The sequence below is a fragment of the Rhinatrema bivittatum genome, chromosome 2 (genome assembly GCF_901001135.1).
Source record: "Rhinatrema bivittatum chromosome 2, aRhiBiv1.1, whole genome shotgun sequence".
Classification (NCBI taxonomy): domain Eukaryota; kingdom Metazoa; phylum Chordata; class Amphibia; order Gymnophiona; family Rhinatrematidae; genus Rhinatrema; species Rhinatrema bivittatum.
In genome coordinates this window covers 260316449-260332373 of record NC_042616.1, presented here as the reverse complement: position 1 = coordinate 260332373, position 15925 = coordinate 260316449, and positions in this window count along the sequence as shown.

Here is a 15925-nt window from a genome sequence, read left to right as displayed (position 1 = left end):
TTCTGCCTCAGCCTTGAAAATTCTCATTTGTATATCTGCTAACTCCACCAGATTTTAAAAGACCAGCGAGAGCTCACTAGACACCAATGGAAACACCCCACTCTAGGGGCGAACCCATTCTAGGGAGCCCTTTCCTGTGCAAAGAAAAGGGAACTCTCCCCGGGGCCAGCCTGTCTTGCCCCTATCAAAACCACAGGGACCAGACTATCTCCACTCTGCCAGCCTGTCTTGCCCCTATCAGCTTTCTGTCACTCTGCCTTACTGCCATACACCAGATGACTCACTCTACTCCTTGTGGTGTTCTTGCCACTATCATGGTTCCTCAGTGTGTTGGTGCTAGTCTTTCTGCTTGCTATGTTCCCCCTTCATTGTGCTGTAGGATGTTGATGCCACTTGTCTTGCCACTTTGCCTGTCGTGCTGCCTTCGAGGGTTCATACATATGTTATAGGTGCTCTCTTTTGAAGCTGTGGTGTGTTTTTCACACTCTTGCTTCTGCTTTGCACCTCTGTTAAAGCACTCTTGCCACTCCTGGTACCCCTTTGCCCCTTTATAGTGCCTTAGGCTATTCATGCCACTTTGGTGCCACTTTGCCACAGTCTAAGTACCTTGGAGCTCTTTTCTCATTCAGATGATTGCTCCCCAGACGTTTCATCAGAATTGATAAGAAAACTCCAATTCTGCAGCCAAAAATAGGCTGCAAATACTTCCCCCATTGACTTTAATGGGAAATTGGAAAATGAATAAAACTAATCAACGAATTGGTTTTTCCCCCTATGAAATGAATGCAATGGATTTGGGTCCTGGCAAAATGGATACCGAATCGAAACAATTTTTTTCCTTCTGCACATCCCTATTAACTATGCTGGTAGTCATATAGCCTTTCTTCTGCCTTTTCTAATGTGTGGAATACATTTGGGTTGGGCTTCCAAGATGGTATTTTTAAACAAGGTTCATGCCTGATGTAAACTCTTAACCTTTGCAGCTGCTCCTTTCAGTTTTTACCTAACCATTTTCCTCATTTTATCATAGTCACCCTTTTCAAAGTTAAATGCTGTCGCATTAGATTTCTTTAGTATCTCTATTGTCAAGTGGCTCCTCTTACACCAAATTTAGTGTTCCACTAAGGAATAGGTCTAAAACTAGTTTTCCCTTTTGTTGGTTCTTGTGCCAGCTGCTAAATGAAGCAGTCATTTATTTCATCTAGGATCTTTATCTTTCTTGCATGTCCTAATGTGACATTCACCCAGTCAATTCTGGGGTAATTAAAACCACCCATTATTACAGTGCTGCTGATTTTGTTAGTTTCCCTATTTCTTTTAGCATTTCATTGTCTGTCTGTTCATTCTTGCCAGATGGACGGTAATATATCCCAGCTGCTATTTTATTCCCCTTTTCTCCTGGAATTTCTATCCATAAAGATTCAACATTGCATTTTGTTTCCTGCAGAACTTGTATCCTGTTTGACTCAATGCTCTCTTTAACATTTAGTGCCATCCCTCTACAAATTTGATCCATCCTATCATTTCAATATAATTTGTACCCTGGTATCACAGTATCCCTTTGGTTATCCTCCTTCCACCATGTTTCTGAGATGCCAATTATATCTACCTTTTCATCCAGTGCTATACACTCTAACTCTCCCATCTTATTTTTTAGATTTCTAGCATTTGTATATAGACATTTCAAAGTATGTTTTTTTGTTTGTATTAACAACCTGCATATCATTTGACTGGGTAATTTGGAATCTTTCTGCTCTCTCCACTCTACTTAATGGCACCTGGGTTACTTTAGCATTTATTGAACTCTCTCTACTGGAATAACATTGAAAAGGCATAAAACAGAGCATGCTATGCATAAAGACCCTAGTATGCAGACAAAACTAGACAAAGAAAATTTTCATTTGCAGATGATAATTTTATCATGTGCATGCATAAATTGAATGAATTGTTATGCGTCCCACCTGCAGCCATCCCATGCACGGGACCGCTCACCTGCATAGTTTCTCAGCGGGTCCCTGGACGACCTCCCTCACGGTAGTTGCTAGTCCAGCTAGGCCCCGGCGGTCTGCGGCGGCAGTCGCTGGGCCTTCTACTGAACACCAGGCCTCATGCCGAGGTTCGGCATCTTCCTCCATGCTGGCCACGCCCATAGGCGTGCGCACGCAGCCTGCCCCGAGACTTGTAGGGCCAAGGGTGGGTCCGGGTTCCACGGCATGCCCTGATTGAGCTACAATATAAGGAATTTCCTGACTTGACTTCCTTATCTTGACATGTGGTGCAGTGCCTAAAGTGAAAAGACCTTGATCTGAAAGGTCATGGGTTCAAGTCCCACTCTCGGTGTTTCCTAGACTTGATTCCTCATTTGTGGGTCCCAGCCCACACATCCTTGAATCCAAGAACACTTGTTTCTAAGCTTGTGGGTCCCAGCTCCCACTTCAAGAATTCTAAGAACATCTATGTTGACTGGAACTGGAATATATCTGCCTTGTTCAGCTGCTCGCCTCTGACCTTGCTCCTGTCAATTGGTTCTGTTTGGTGTTCCAGTCGATGGCAAGAGGCGTGGCCGGAGGAAGACAGAGCACTGCTTTGGGTTGGCTTGTATGCTAGATTGTCTTTGTGCTTGTTTCTAGTCTTGTTCTAGGATTCACTTGTTCCTGAGTCCTGCCTTCCCAGGTAGTGCCCTTGGACTGATCTTGGCTTGTTCCTGATCTACTTGCTTGCCTCTGACCTCCGTTATCTGACCCTTGCTTTGGTGACCACTCCTGGGACTGATCTATGGACATTGACCATGCCCCCAGATTCTGGCTCTGTTCCTTGCCTTATTGTCACCAACAACTCTGTTCTGGTTCTCCCTGCTCCAGCTTGAACCTGACTGCACTCCTTCTGTGTCTGTGGGCACCCTGGACTATCATTCTCCCAGGAGACCCTGCAAGGCCCACCTAAGTCCAAGTGGCCCGGGTCCCTTCGGGCTCCTCCCAGGGGGGGGACCTCGGGCTTCCAGTGGTGAAGCTCTACCTAGCCTCTGTCTCCTTCAGTGCTCTGCCCCCTGGTGCCAGTTACCTCCTGGTCCCTTTCAGGAGCCATTCACCCTTGCCCCAGGCCAAGGGTCCACCCCCGAGCACAACACTCCTAACCATTCCATCAGTTAAAACAGAAAGACTGACACAAGTGAGAGAAAGAGCCCTATCACTAGCAGGACCCATAATCTGGAACACAATGCCTCCAGAGATCAGGCTACAAAGTGATCTCAAGACATTCAAGAAAAACCTAAAAACATGGCTTTTTAAACAAGCATTTTACAAAGAGACAGGAGAATAGAGAGAAATATTTCAGGAAAAGACAGAAAGGCACCGACATACAGTCCTTAGGACTATACAGTAGATTAGTCTATGAACTCCACACCACAATAAACCATAACTATAATACTATGTGTAATAAAACTATTGGTGTAAGTACCTTGGTACAATTGGTCATGAACTACTTCGCTAAATGACTATGTCTAATGATATATTGTAACTGAACCTTTGACGGCACCTGTTAGAATGTACTATAGTACACTTTTACCTACATTAAATATGTGCCTACAAGTAAACCATTGCGACGGTATTTAACTTAGCAACGGTATAGAAAAGGTTTTAAATAAATAAATAAATAAAACACGAATGTGATATGCAACTCAGGAATATCAGGCTCTCTTCCGCTAAATAGCACACATTTGATACTGCCTAAAATTTAACACTTACCTCAAACTAGATGTTAACATTTTAGTATACATGAAGGAGCAGCTTCTAGGATGCACTGTGGCTGAAAGATTCTTTGGTTAAGTTTTTTTTATTTGATCTTGATTAACTGTAGAATCAAACACGGTTTCCATCCAAAAACTATAAAACAAAACTAAAAATATCATTCTAACTATTAAACATCTCACACACTCTAAGCAAAATTAAATTAAAATAATACTATACAATTAAAAACTCAAAGAACCTGTTGCGCTTCCCGGCCATGTACGCTCTGCGGCCGGGCCTGCTCACCTCGCCACACCTTCCACCAGCTCCGGGTACGTCCCCTCTACGGCCACTTCCAGTTCACAGCGTCTCCGGTCCCCCTGCGTTCCCGCTCCGGACCAGGCCTCACAGCGGGGCTCGGTGTCCTCCGTGGCATCGGCCCCACCCCTAGGTGCATGCGCGCGGATTGCCCAGCCTCTTAAAGGGCCAGGGGTGGATCCCAGCTCCGCAGCATGCCCTGATTGATTGCTGTTCAAAAGGAAGTGGCCTGACACCTCTTCCTCACCTTGGCAATTGGGTCAATCACGTTGTGATAGTTAGTTTGCCTTCCTGATCCAATGCCTCGTTCCAGTCTCCTGTTCCAATACCTTGTTCCAGTGTCTTGTTCCAGTCTCTTGTTCCAGCGCCCTCCTGTTCCAGCGTCCTCCTGTTCCTACGTCTACCCAGGTAGAACCATTCGGACTGTCTTCTCAGTACTGACCTCTGCCTGTTACTTTGACTACATTTGATTGCCGCCTGGATTTGACCTTTGCCTGTTTCCTTGACCACATCTGAACGCTGCCCGGAACTGACCTCTGCTTTGTCCATTGACCACGTCTGCATGCTGCCTGGAACTGACCTCTGCCTGATCACTGACCATGTCTGACTGCTGCCTGGAACCTGACCTTTGCCTGACTGACCATCCTTGGACTGACCACTGGTATTGACCCCTGCTTTGGCTGACCACGCTATCCTTGAATCTAGCCTTGATCCTCGCTCTTCCTTTGGAGACTCTTTTCTGGCCTTCTCTAGCTTCTGGACTACCTGACCTGAACATCGACTGTGCACCCTTGTTCATGGTGGGCACACCCCTGAACTTTATCTCTCGGAGATCCTGCGAGGGCCCCCTAAGACCATGCTGCCCGGGTAACCAAGGGCTCAACCTGAGGGAACCCCAAGATGCTATTGATGAAGCTCCAGCTAGACTCTGTCTCCTCTTGTGCTCCGCCTCCTGGTGGCAGGTGCTCTCTGGGTCCGACCAGGGAGCTTACCAATCCTGCACCACACCAAGGGTCCACCTCCTGGCACAACAGAACCTAGTAAGCCATCAGAAGATGGCAACTAGGCATTAACAAATAAAACAGTAACGAAAAAATACTGAAACAAGAATGACAATAAATATTTCCTAAAATCCAAAAATTATAAATAAAATTAACAAAGAACTATAAGGAAGACCTAAAAAAAGCATAAAAGGGTAAGATAATACAAATAATCACAATGAATATACTAAAATACAAAAATCATAATAAATAATGATATCCCTCGGCAATAGCAACTTCATAAAGACATTCATACAATATGTCAAAAACATACCAACTGGTGACAAAATGTTTACAAAAATAACCAGGCCTTAACATCTTTCCTGAATTTTAAGTAATTTTTCTTTTGTCTTACATCTAACAGTAACTCATTTCATAAAACTGGTACATTATAACCAGAGCCTCCAGTTTCCTGTGGCAGATTTTTCAAGATTCTGTGGCAAGAGTTGGCAAATTCTGTGGTAGATGTTTTAAAATTCTGCTACAATTGTGTGGGAAATTTGCATAATTTTGCATATATTTTCAATTTAAATAATGCCTTTTTTTTACTTTATAAAAATAAAATTGTTTTCTAACATTTCTGTGTCAGATAATTTTTTGTCATTCTTTATTAGAGGAAAAAAGTATCTGAGTATTTGGGGCTAGGGTGGCAGGAAGGGAAGAGATCTGGCAATGGGAAGAGAGGAGTTGCAGAGAAAGGAAATAAAGAAGGAATCTTTGGCAGGAGGGATAGACATAGAAACATAGAAATGATGGCAGAAAAGGATCAAATGGTCTATCCAGTCTGCCCAGCAAGCTTATGGCAAAATCAACCACACCATACAGGTCTCCCTTATAATGGTAACATCAGGGGTTGGCATTTGCTGTGACATACAAGTTACCCCCACACTTAGGCCTGGATTCACCATTCTATCACAGAATAGTGAATCCAGTGAAAATGGGGGGCCGGGGGGGGGGGGAGGCGGGCCTGTGAAAGCCAGCAGCCTTCGCTCCACCGCGGTGTTTTCGCTGCCGGCTTTCGTACCCAATAGCGCCACCGTGAAAGGTGGTGCTATTGGGCGCTACTGGCGATAATAACATTGCTTACCTTATCGCCGCCAGCGAAGACATCACCAAGTTCATCTCCTCACCGTCCCGACTCCTCCCCTTGCCGTCTTGACTCCGCCCCCAGCATGCTATCACATGTGAAAAGGGACTTTTCGCGTGCGATAGTGACGTATCGCTGCGATAAGCGTTTGAAAATGACTCCTTTAGTTTCCAAAACTGTTAAAATCAGGACCCTTGTTGGTTACTGTCTGAGTCTAATTCCCCATTATCTCTTTTCTTTTGCCTTTGAAGCAGAGAGCAATGTTGGAGTTACATCACAAGTTTAAGGCTTATTGGTTAAGGGTAGTAACAGTCGCATCTGCAAGTTACCCCATGCTTATTTGTTTTCCCAGACCATAAAATTCAATGTCCTTGTTGGTTGCTGTCTGAAACTATTTTCCCTTTTCCTTTTTTCCCCTGCTGTTAAAGCAGAGAGGAATAATGAGTTCCATCAACAGTATGAAGGCTTATTGGTTAAGGGTAGTAACCGCCACACTAGCAAGTTACTCCCATGTGCTCTTTTCCTTATTTCCATCCTCTAGCCTTTAGGGATCCACAGTGTTTATTCCAGGCCCCTTTGAAATCTTTCACTGTATTTGTTTTCACCACCTCCTCCGGAAGGTCATTCCAGGCATCCACCATCCTCTCCGTGAAGAAATATTTTCTGACATTGGTTCTGAGACGTCCTCCATAGAGTTTCATTTTGTGACCCCAGTTCCACTGATTTCTTTCCAGTGGAGAAGGTTTGTTGAATGTGTATCATTAAAACCTTTCAGGTATCTGAAGATCGGTATCATATCTCCCCTGCACCTCCTCTCCTCCAGGATATACATATTTAGTTCCTTCAACCTCTCTTCATAAGTCATTTGATGGAGACTTCCCACCATTTTTGTTGCCCTCCTCTGGACCACCTCCATCCTGTCTTTGTCCCTTTTGAGATACGGTCTCTAGAACTGAACATAACACTCCAAGTGAGGCCTCACCAAGAATCTGTACAAGGGGATTATCACCTCCTTTATCTTACTGATTATTCCTCTCTCTATGCAGCCCAGCATTCTTCTGGCTTTAGCTATCACCTTGTCACATTGCTTTGCTGACTTCAGATCACTAGACACTATCACCCCAAGGTCCCTCTCTTGCTTCATACACAACAACCCTTCACCCCCCCATCACTTGGATTTCCACAGCCCAGATATATGACTCTGCACTTCTAGGCATTGATTTCCAGTTGTCATATCTTCAACCACCATTTAAGCTTCCTTAAATCATGTCTCATTTTTTCTATTCCTTCCGGCATGTCCACTCTGTTGCAGATCCTAGTATCATCAACAAATAGACAGATAAGGGATGGAGGAGGACAGCGGTATATATGGAGAGGGAGGGAAGGATAGGGGATGAGGAGGATTAGAGGAGGAAAGATGGAAGAGAGATCAGGAATGGGGAATAGAAGGAGGGAGGATCAGGTTGGAAGAAAGTGAGTACTGGAAGTGAAGAAAATAAGGTTGGCATGAAAAAGAGGAGGAAAAAGGGAGGAATAGGAATGGGGATGGAAGATAAAAAGGGAAAACTGGGATGAGTTGGATAAGGAAGGAAGCAACAGCCCACTCTCAATCCCATCCCATCCCCTCTATCCCTTGTCCCCCCTTCCAGAACCCCTTTGATCCCTTCACTCTCCATCTTTCACTTCTTCCTCCTCTCATGAACCTCTTACATGCCCTGTTTCCTTTCCTCCCTGATGTGGTTGAAAGCATGTCTTTCAGGTCCTGCAAAGGGTGGAGAAGGAGGTGTCTGAGGTGCTACAAGGCTGTCATCCTTCTCCATCTGTTTTGCTGTGATAGGAGCTGGAAAGTGAGGGAATCCAAAGAGGGTAGATTGTGTCAACCCACTGCCACCAATGTGTCTCTTCCGGGGAGAGTGGGAAGGAAAGATGAAATCTGTTGTCCCTCTACTACAAATTCTTTTGTTCTGAGAGGGTCTCAGAACTGGCCAGTTCCATGGCAAGAACCAAATTTTATGGCCCTTATCATGGCCACACAATGGCAGGAGACTAGGGGCCCTGCTTATAACTAAGGGGCGGATTTTCAGAGCCCTGCTCGCCTAAATCCGCCCAAAACCGGGCGGATTTAGGCGAGCAGGGCCCTGCGCGCCAGTAAGCCTATTTTACATAGGCCTACCGGCGCGCGCAGAGCCCCGGGACTCGCGTAAGTCCCGGGGTTCTCCGAGGGGGGCGTGTCGGGGGCGTGTTGCGGGCGGTCCCGGTCGTCGCAGCGTTTTCGGGGCGTGTCGGCAGCGTTTTGGGGGCGGGCACGGGGGCGTGGCTACGGCCCGGGGCGGTCCGGGGGCATGGCCGCGCCCTCCGTACCCGCCCCCAGGTTGCGGCCCGGCGCGCAAGAGGCCCGTTGGCACGCGGGGATTTACGCCTCCCTCTGGGAGGCGTAAATCCCCCGACAAAGGTAAGGTGGGGGCTTAGACAGGGCCGGGTGGGTGGGTTAGGTAGGGGAAGGGAGGGGAAGGTGAGGGGAGGGCAAAAGGAAGTTCCCTCCGAGGCCGCTCCGATTTCGCAGCGGCCTTGGAGGGAATGGGGGTAGGCTGCGCGGCTCGGCGCACGCCGGCTATACAAAATCGATAGCCTTGCACGCGCCGATCCAGGTTTTTAGCAGATACGCGCGGCTCCGCGCGTATCTACTAAAATCCAGCGTACTTTTGTTTGCGCCTGGAGCGCAAACAAAAGTAGGCCTATTCGCGGAGTATGAAAATCCGCCCCTAAATGTTCATCAACGAGTTTCTTCCGGTCTAATGCCTAAAAGTGGGAATACAACTTCTAATTGCAAGGAAATGACAGGGTGAATAGGGCATTGGCAAATTGGTTAGCTATAGTCAGTAATGGTGCTTCCATTAGGCAAACTAGGCCATTGTCTAGAGCTTCAATATTTGGGGATGGCAAAATTTGGCCAGTACAGAACCCAGAGCGATGTTTCACCAGAACAATCTTGCCAAACAAATGAACTTTTGCTGGTGCTACTGCCACTAGTAGAAGAGAATGCTGTGCTGGAGCTGCCACCAATAGGTAAATTGGGGGAGGGTTGCATGACTGAAGGTTCGCCTAGGGTGCCAAATACTCTTGCACTGGCCCTGGGTATAGTGGGAAGCCTCTGTGAGCACATTTAAATGCCAGACATAGGATCTAGGATTGGATCCTGTAAACACTGGGTTCATAAAGGTGCTTTCATAAGAGAACGTGGTTTATAGTTGATTTATTAGGGGTTTTATTGTTATTTTATTTCAAAATTATATATTTTATTTATTTATTTTTAGATTTTTTTATACCGGTGTTCCTGTATGAAATACAGATCACATCGGTTTACATTGAAACAGAACATAAATTTTTGCCTAGAGGCATTACATAGAACAAGGTTATGGAACTTGGAACAGGGTAAACTAGGTCAAAATTAACATTGTGATGTAAACATATTGGCTAACAAGTCTCATTGAGCAGTAAAAACAAAAACATAAAAGCAAAACAGTAAACGTCACATGAGTCCTGCAGCAAGAGATTGGATAAAGAGTCGAGAAGAAGTATAGAACCTGGGGAATGCGATGATGAGGAACTCTTACTGGCTGTAGGGGAAAAAAGTGCTTATGGTCCTGTAAAAGCTTGTTTAAAGAGCCAGGTTTTAAGTTTCTTTTTGAATGTGGAGTGGCAGATCTCTAGACGGATATCTGGCGGGAGCGCGTTCCATTGACTGGGGCCAGCAGTAGATATGGCACGTTTCTGAAGCGAGGATTTTGTTGAGGGTACATGGAGTGTGCCTTTATATGCTCCTCTGATGGGTCTAGCTGAAGAGTGAGGATGTAGTTGGGTGCTTAGGTGAAGTGGGGAGATATTGTGAATTGATTTATGAATTACTGTGTGCACTTTATAAAGAATCCTTTGCTTAATTGGAAGCCAATGGAGGAGTTTGAGAATGGGGGTGATGTGATCTCTTTTATTCATATTTGTAAGGATTCTAGCTGCAGAGTTTTGTAACATTTGGAGGGGTTTGATGGATGAGATTGGGAGGCCGAAGAGGAGCGAATTGCAATAGTCGATTTTTGATAGAATAATGGCTTGAAGAACCAACCGGAAATCATTGAAATGAAGAAGAGGTTTCAGCTTTCTCAGGACTTGTAGCTTGTAGAAACAGTCTTTAGTGGTGGTGCTTATAAATTTTTTAAGGTTAAGCTGATCGTCTAGAATGACGCCTAGGTCTCGTACATATGGTGAGTGATTTAATAAAGGAATGGTTGCAGTGAGTGGGTTAGCTGGGTTTAGCAACTTGTTGTTGTCCTGATTGATGATTAGGATCTCGGTTTTGTTGTTGTTAAGAATGAGGTTAAGGCTAGCAAGAAGATGATTGATCTGTTGCAAGAAATTGTTCCAATGAATCAGGGTTTTGTGTAGAGATTCTGTGATTGGGATGAGTATTTGGATGTCATCCGCGTAGAGGTAGTGGGTTAGATTTAGTTTAGAAAGTAGTCGACAGAGAGGTAAGAGGTAAATGTTGAAAAGGGTTGGGGAGAGTGAGGAACCTTGAGGGACCCCCTGGTTGGATGGGATCGGATGAGATTCTTTGTTGTTTATCTTTACCTTAAATTGTCTATTTGCGAGGAAGGACTTGAACCAGCTGAGAACTGTACCCTTAATGCCTATGTCTGCCAGACCTGTTAATAGAGATGAGTGGTTGACAGTGTCAAAGGCCGCAGAGAGATCTAAAAGTATCAAGAGATGTGGTTGTTTTTTGTCCATGTTAGCTAGAATAGTGTCGGTAAGAGAGATAAGTAGGGATTCTGTACTTAATGATTTACGAAAGCCGTATTGGGATGGTGCAAGAATATAGTTTTCTTCCAGGTACTCAGCTGTTTATTGACTATCTTTTCCATAAGTTTGGCGATCATTGGCAGATTGGCTATTGGGCAGAAGTTGGCTGGATCTGTGGTCGGTAGATTCGGTTTTTTTAGTAAAGGTTTGAGAATAGCTAGTTTAATTTGGTCAGGAACTAGACCTTGGGAAAGAGAACAATTAATGATGTCTGCAATTGGCTTTGATATGGTGTTCCTTATTGCGATGAGGAGGTTAGTTGGAATTGTGTCTAATGGATGAGAGGATGGTTTCATTTTCTTGAGAATGTTTTCTATCTCAAGAGCTGATGTGGTCTCGAAAGATTCCAGAGTTGTATTTAATTGAGGTGGGGTAGAGAGCAGAAGTGGGGGAGATGAACTAGATGATGCGAAGGGGCCAATCAATTTATCAATTTTTTCCTTGAAATAATCAGCTAGTTCAGAGGCTTTGTTGAGCGCTTGATCATCAGGGATAGTAGGAGGGGATGGTTTAGTGAGGGCTGAAACGTAGGAGAATAGTGCTTTCGAATCAAAAATGAAATGATGTATTTTTTCGAGAAGAAATCTCTCTTTGTTCTAAGTATGGTGATCCTGTAGGCATTGAGGGAGGTTTTATAAATAGCTAATGTTGTGAGAGATGGGTTTTTCCTCCATGTGTGTTCTTTATTTCTTAGCTCTTGTTTAAGCAGCTTCAGTTCTGGGGTGAACCAGGGTTTCCTGTTGTCTGGCGAGGGTTGTACTACTTTTGTAATGGAAGGGCAGGTTAGGTCAGCAATCTTTTTGGTGATGTTGCACCATGAGGTGGTGGTGGTAGTTGCATTGGAAAGATCGAGTTGAGATAATTCATTAGAGAGCTGGTTGATGAGAAGGTCTGTAGAATAAGGTTTCCTGTATTGAATAGTGGTTTTTGGAAACGAAAGAGGAGGGTGTTCTGATAGCTTGAGGGTCGTGTTGATGATTTGATGATCCGTCTAAGGCACAGGTGAACATGAGATTGTAGTTGGGAGCGAGATGCACTGATTGATGAAAATAAGGTCCAGAGTGTGACCTGCTTTGTGTGTAGGGCTTTTTATAATTTGTGTGAATCCCATATAGCTGAGAGCCGATAGTAGGGTAACGCAGTTTGGGGATTGTGGTGAAGCATCAACATGTAAGTTGAAGTCTCCCAATAAAATGGAAGGTATGTCTGGGTTGAAAAATTTGGCAGTGATTTCAATGACAGGTGAAGGGTCCGACTGGAACATGGTGCGCGGCTGGCGGCCCAGCGCGTGCAAAGTTACGCCTGCTTCGAGCAGGCGTAACTTGTGTGACAGAGGTAGGGGAGGTTTAGATAGGGCCGGGGGGTGGGTTAGGTAGGGGAAGGGAGGGGAAGGTGGGGGGAGGCAAAAGGAAAGTTCCCTCCGAGGCCGCTCCAATTTCGGAGCGGCCTCGGAGGGAACGGGCAGTGCATGCAGGGCTCAGTGCATGCAAGTTGCACAAATCGGCACCCCCTTGCGCGTGCCGACCCCTGATTTTATAAGATACATGCGGCTGCGCGCGTATCTTATAAAATCCAGCGTACTTTTGTTCGCGCCGGGTGCTGGCCCCAGCACACAAAGGCTCAACCATGGGGAACGAGGGCTGGTATAGGTGAAGCTCCAGCAGCTTCTGCCTATCAGCCCACTCTACCTGCTGACGGTGGGGACCCGTAGGTCCCTACCTACGGGTTGCGTCAACCCCACCCCAGTCCAAGGGTCTATCTCTGACGCAACAATGAATGTATGGAAAGTGCACCAAAATTAACTAATCATCTAATGGTCTCTCCCTCCCAGCCTCCCAAAGATCACTTCTAAGTTTGAAAGTGCCACATGTTGCCAAATATCTTTTGATAATTAGCTAAATTTATATTAACTTGAGATCTATTAGGCCAGACAGATATCACAAATTATCTCACCCACAGGGGCAGATTTTCAAAGACCTACGCACATAAATCCAGGAGTATTTACATGTGTAGGGGGGTTACGCGTGCCTGGCCTATTTTCAAAATGCCCGTGGCGCATGTAAAGCCCCAGGACACGCATATGTCCAGGGCTTTTATGAATTGGTGGGCAGGGGGCGGGATGGGGCAGGATGGGGGCGGGGAAGATGGTCCAGGGGCATTGCATGGCAGTCCGGGGGTGTGGTGGTGCGTTCCAGGGGCGTGGTGGGGCATAGTGGGGCGGTCCAGGAGGTGTGGCTGAGGACTCTGGCACAGGGAGATTGCAGCTCGGCAGTTGTCCAGCGTGCGCAAGTTACGCCTTCCAACTTCCAAAACAAAGGTACGGGGGGGTTTCTTTAGGGCTGGGGGGTGGGACAGGGAGGGGAAGGTGGGGGGGGGGGAAAGGAAAGTTCCCTCCAAGGCCACTTCAATTTCGGAGCGGCCTTGGAGGGAATGGGGAAAGCCAGCGGAGCTCCTCAAGGGCTTGGCACACGCAATTTGCACTAGTGTGCACCCCCTTGCAAGCGCCGACCCCTGATTTTATAAAATGTGCGTGGCTGCGCACGCATGTTATAAAATCAGGCGTACATTTGTGAGCACCGGGTTGTGCGCACAAATATATGCCCGTGCGTTTGTTTTAAAATCTACCCCATAGTGTGCTGAAAGAGCATAATAACTAAAACTTTTATTGTATAGCATCTGCACATACATTATTCTTATTTACTACTGCACCATTAGCATTTTTAAAATCACATGTCTACCAGTTTCATGCACTAAAATACTTTATTAACTGGCTCCTATGGGCTGAATTTTCAAAGCCATGTATGTGTATAAAACATGGGCTTATTCACGTAAAATGTCTGTTCTAAAATCGGCCAGGACTTGACGGCTGTAAAGGTGCATGTACAACCCAGTTATGCATGTATTTTCCTGCAAACTGCAGAGAGAGTGTTCTGGGGGAAGAGGGCAATGGAGCTGAGGTGAATTGGAACTTATGTGTCTACTTTTTGATTTTTAAAATATATGGAGTTAAGCCCTCCAACATGGAGGAGTGCAAGGTAATCTGTGCACCTACTTGGCTAATTAACTGAGTATTTTCAAAGTGAACTTATGTGTGTAAATTCACATTGAAAATGTTGGCTAAATTCTGCATGTACAATGTGCCTGCAGACTTTAGTCCTCACACAGTTATGAAATTATGTGGCTGTGAAAAGCTGTATTTCACATCCTGATTGTTCAGCTTGATCACTTGAAGTTTGTATTCAGGAACATATTAGTTCCATGAAATGTAAAGTTGTCACATGAAGTGTGTATAAACATTTTGAGTTTTGTCAAAACGGATCATTGAAGCTGTTAAATTTTTTTTTTTTTTTTTGCCATTACAAGAAGTGATAAAGCTGCTAGTAGTGGTGATTGGCAGAGATTGCTCTTTCAATCCATGATGAGTTCTTTATATCCTGATGGCTTCTACGAATACATTGATTGTCACAAAAAATTTTTTTTTCTAATTTGCTCATCTTTTTCAGTTATCCCTGATTGCTTGATTTGCTGTTGATTTTAATTAGGTTTGGTTTTAAAACTGAAGATTAGTTTTACAAAATTCAACCCCTCCTCCCCACGCCTGAGGATGAAATAAGCAAAAAGTGGATTGATGCATTAGTGCTACGATCCCTGATTTGAGACGTTGTCAAATGAGACAGAAATAAAGAGGTTTTTAACTGTTTTTAAATTGATGTTACGGATTGAGTTAATGGCACCAGTTTACATTATACCTGCAGATCCAGCAAATTGTGGTCAGAAACTGATTGTAAGCATCCTGTGTAGGATGAGCAGCTTCAGCAGGGGGTCCCAGAAATGCAAAAATAGGATGAGTCAGTAGTAGTGATGGACTTGGCAATACAGAAATCGACTGTGTTTCTGAGCTTCTGAACATGTGTCCTTAAAACCAGGGTTGGAACAGCCAAAGTGATAGCTGTAAATATAAACACAGAGGAAGAACATCTCAATGCAATCACCTATAGTGGACTGAATACAGAAACTTCCATCCACTATAGGTGCTTGGATTGAGATGTTCTTCCTCTGTGTTTACATTTAGCAGCTGTCAATTTGGCTATTCCAACCCGGTTTTACGGACACTTGTTCAGAATCTCAGAAATACAGTCAATGACAGCAATAGTTTCACTCTCAAACTCCCACTCAAAGGAATAATATTTTCAAGTATGTGTTTTAAGACAGAAGAAATAAAAGTATCCTCCTTTATTTTTTTTTTTCATTTTTGAAGGCCATAGCCATGTGGCGCCTTGAGATCTTATTTAATTTTGTTGAGATTGGAGGATACCTCAGTTGATGCCATATACCATATACAATTCACAAACTCAGAATAGCATGTAACTGTGATGTGCATAATCCTCCTCTTTTCTAAATGAAGGATGATTACTGCTGATTGTTGAGTGACAGTTCTATGCATTTCAAACTGAATGTCATCAGGTTATTATTTTGTTTTGAAAGACTCTATATGTTTTTTTTTTGTCTCTCAGTTGTCAGAAAGATTCATTTTTCTGGTAATTACCTTTACGGCTTTAAAACCCATCTTATCTGATGTTGTCAAATACTGATATTCTCTTCGAAGGCACTGTGGGACATAATGTAAATGCAATTATTTTTAGTCTTTTAATATTCATCTTCTTTCTTGCAGTTATCCTGAAAGATATACATTGGATGGCAGAACCCATTCCTTTCTTCTTTGGCCCACAAATGGACAATTTTCTCTTTCTTTTCCCTGTAGGAACCATATCTGCACAGTAGGACATCCATCCATTTTCTGAAACTACGCAAGATTTGGGAACAAGTGATTTTTCTTTCTCTGCAAAGACATTTCATTCGCAGTCCTGAAACAGGAGTAATGTTACTGAAAAGTGCTA